The 4064-nt window shown below is 39.7% G+C and overlaps 1 non-coding gene across 1 annotated transcript; it reads right to left on the reverse strand.

The window, feature by feature from the left end:
- Nucleotides 1-3537: 3537 nt before the first annotated feature.
- Nucleotides 3538-3610, reverse strand: Trnag-ucc (transfer RNA glycine (anticodon UCC)). The gene has a single exon. It is a non-coding gene; the product is annotated as a tRNA-Gly (tRNA).
- Nucleotides 3611-4064: the final 454 nt, after the last annotated feature.

The raw sequence follows: 4064 nt of genomic DNA on the forward strand, positions 1-4064 counted from the left end.
TGTGTCGGTCGGAGTCTTAAGCATAATAAAAACAAAAAATGCACATCGGTTATAACTGATTTAAATACTTCGAAGTCTACGGGTCGAATAATTAAACTGACATAGAATTTTCTTCCCTACGCAAATAATCCATGTTCGCAAAAGGAAGGAATTTAAAGAGAAAAAAAATGTTCGAAAAATTAAAAACACATCGACGATTTTCTTTCCGACAGGGACTCGAACCCAGGCCCACTGGCTCTGAAGCCGAGCGATCTAGCCATTGGGCTATAGGAGCTGTGTCGGTCGGAGTCTTAAGCATAATAAAAACAAAAAATGCACCTCGGTTATAACTGATTTAAATACTTCGAAGTCTACGGGTCGAATAATTAAACTGACATAGAATTTTCTTCCCTACGCAAATAATCCATGTTCGCAAAAGGAAGGAATTTAAAAAGAAAAAAAAAATTCGTAAAATTAAAAACACATCGACGATTTTCGTTCCGACAGGGATTCGAACCCAGGCCCACTGGTTCGGAAGCCGAGCGCTCTAGCCATTGGGCTTTCGGAACTGTGTCGATCGGAGTCTTAAGCATAATAAAAACAAAAAATGCACCTCGGTTATAACTGATTTAAATACTTCGAAATCTACGAGTCGAATAATTAAACTGACATGGAATTTTCTTCCCTACGCATATAATCCATGTTAGCAAAAGGAAGGAATTTAAAAAGAAAAAAAAGAATTTTCAGTTTCGAGAAATCAAAAACATACCGACGCGTTTCGTTCCGACAGGGACTCGAACCGAAGCCCACTGGCTCGGAAGCCGAGCGCTCTAGCCATTGGGCTATCGGAAGTCTGTCGGTCGGAATCTTAAGCTTAATAAAAAAAAATGCACCTCGGTTATATCTGATTTAAGCACTTCGAAGTCTACGGGTCGAATAATTAAACTGACATAGAATTTTGTTCCCTACGCAAATAATCCATTTTCGCAAAAGGAAGGAATTTAAAAAGAAAAAAAAAATCGAAAAATCAAAAACACATCGACGATTTTCGTTCCGACAGGGACTCAAACCCAGGCCCACTGGTTCGGAAGCCGAGCGCTCTAGCCATTGGGCTTTCGGAACTGTGTCGGTCGGAGTCTTAAGCATAATAAAAACAAAAAATGCACCTCGGTTAAAACTGATTTAAATACTTCGAAGTCTACGGGTCGAATAATTAAACTGACATAGAATTTTCTTCCCTACGCAAATAATCCATGTTCGCAAAAGGAAGGAATTTAAAGAGAAAAAAAAATTCGAATAATCAAAAACACAGCGACGATTTTCGTTCCGTCAGGGACTCGACCCCAGGCCCACTGGCTTGGAAGCCGAGCGCTCTAGCCATTGGGCTATCGGAACTCTGTCGGACGGAATCTTAAGCATAATAAAAACAAAAAATGCACCTCGGTTATATCTGATTTAAGCACTTCGAAGTCTACGGGTCGAATAATTAAACTGACATAGAATTTTGTTCCCTACGCAAATAATCCATGTTTGCAAAAGGAAGGAATTTAAAAAGAAAAAAAAATTCGTAAAATCAAAAACACATCGACGATTTTCTTTCCGACAGGGATTCGAACAGAGGCCCACTGGTTCGGAAGCCGAGTGCTCTAGCCATTGGGCTATAGGAGCTGCGCCGGTCGGAGTCTTAAGCATAATAAAAACAAAAAATGCACCTCGGTTATAACTGATTTAAATACTTCGATGTCTACGAGTTGAAACATTAAAGTGAGATAGAATTTTCTTCCCTACGCAAATAATCCATGTTCGCAAAAGGAAGGAATTTAAAGAGAAAAAAAAATTCGAATTCGAGAAATCAAAAACACATCGACGATCTTCGGTCTGACAGGGACTCGAACTTAAGCCCACCAGATCGGGAGCCGAGCGCTCTAGCCATTGGGCTATAGGAGCTGTGTCGGTCGGAGTCTTAAGCATAATAAAAACAAAAAATACACCTCGGTTATAACTGATTTAAATACTTCGAAGTCTACGGGTCGAATAATTAAACTGACATAGAATTTTCTTCCCTACGCAAATAATCCTTGTTCGCAAAAGGACGGAATTTAAAAAGAAAAAAAAAGAATTTTCAGTTTCGAGAAATCAAAAACACATCGACGTTTTTCGTTCCGACTGGGACTCGAACCCAGGCACACTGGTTCGGAAGCCGAGGGCTCTAGCCACTGGGCTATAGGAGCTCTGTCGGTCGGAGTCGTAAGCATAATAAAAACAAAAAATGCACCTCGGTTATAACTGATTTAAATACTTCGAAGTCTACGGGTCGAATAATTAAACTGAAATAGAATTTTCTTCCCTACGCAAATAATCCATGTTCGCAAAAGGAAGGAATTTAAAAAGAAAAAAATGAATTTTCAGTTTCAAGAAATCAAAAACACATCGACGATTTTCGTTCCGACAGAGACTCGAACCCAAGCCCACTGGCTCGGAAGCCGAGCGCTCTTGCCATTGGGCTATCGTAACTGTGTCGGTCGGAGTCTTAAGCATAATAAAAAAAAATGCACCTCGGTTATAACTGATTTAAATACTTCGAAGTCTACGGGTCGAATAATTAAACTGACATAGAATTTTCTTCCCTACGCAAATAATCCATGTTCGCAAAAGGAAGGAATTTAAAAAGAAAAAAAAAGAATTTTCGGTTTCGAGAAATCAAAAACACATCGACGATTTTGGTTCCGACAGGGACTCGAACCCAGGCCTACTGGCTCGGAAGCCGAGCGCTCTAGCCATTGGGCTAGCGGAACTGTGTCCGTCGGCGTCTTAAGCATAATAAAAACAAAAAATGCACCTCGGTTAAAACTGATTTAAATACTTCGAAGTCTACGGATCGAATAATTAAACTGACATAGAATTTTCTTCCCTATGCAAAAAATCCATGTTCGCAAAAGGAAGGAATTTAAAGAGAAAAAAAAATTCGAATTCGAAAAATCAAAAACACATCGACGATTTTCGGTCCGTCAGGGACTCGACACCAGGCCCACTGGCTCGGAAGCCGAGCGCTCTAGCCATTGGGTTATAGCAGCTACGCCGATCGGAGTCTTAAGCATAATAAAAACAAAAAATGCACCTCCGTTATAGTTGATTTAAATACTTCGAAGTCTACGGGTCGAATAATTAAACTGACATAGAATTTTCTTCCCCACGCAAATATACCATGTTCGCAAAAGGAAGGAATTTAAAAAGAAAAAAAAAAGAATTTTCAGTTTCGAGATTTCAAAAACACATCGACGATTTTCGTTCCGACAGAGACTCGAACCCAAGCCCACTGGCTCGGAAGCCGAGCGCTCTAGCCATTGGGCTATCGGAACACTGTCGGTCGGAATCTTAAGCTTAATAAAAAAAAAAATGCACCTCGGTTATATCTGATTTAAGCACTTCGAAGTCTACGGGTCGAATAATTAAACTGACATAGAATTTTCTTCGATACGCAAATAATCCATGTTCGCAAAAGGAAGGAATTTAAAGAGAAAAAAAAATTCGAAAAATAAAAAACACATCGACGTTTTCCGTTCCGACTGGGACTCGAACCCAGGCCCACTAGATCGGAAGCCGAGCGCTCTAGCCATTGGGCTATCGGAGCTGTGCCGGTCGGAGTCTTAAGCATAATAAAAACAAAAAATGCACATCGGTTATAACTGATTTAAATACTTCGAAGTCTACGGGTCGAATAATTAAACTGACATAGAATTTTCTTCCCTACGCAAATAATCCATGTTCGCAAAAGGAAGGAATTTAAAGAGAAAAAAAATGTTCGAAAAATTAAAAACACATCGACGATTTTCTTTCCGACAGGGACTCGAACCCAGGCCCACTGGATCTGAAGCCGAGCGATCTAGCCATTGGGCTATAGGAGCTGTGTCGGTCGGAGTCTTAAGCATAATAAAAACAAAAAATGCACCTCGGTTATAACTGATTTAAATACTTCGAAGTCTACGGGTCGAATAATTAAACTGACATAGAATTTTCTTCCCTACGCAAATAATCCATGTTCGCAAAAGGAAGGAATTTAAAAAGAAAAAAAAAATTCGTAAAAT

The sequence above is a fragment of the Uloborus diversus genome, unplaced genomic scaffold (genome assembly GCF_026930045.1).
Source record: "Uloborus diversus isolate 005 unplaced genomic scaffold, Udiv.v.3.1 scaffold_633, whole genome shotgun sequence".
In the NCBI taxonomy this organism is placed as follows: Eukaryota; Metazoa; Arthropoda; class Arachnida; order Araneae; family Uloboridae; genus Uloborus; species Uloborus diversus.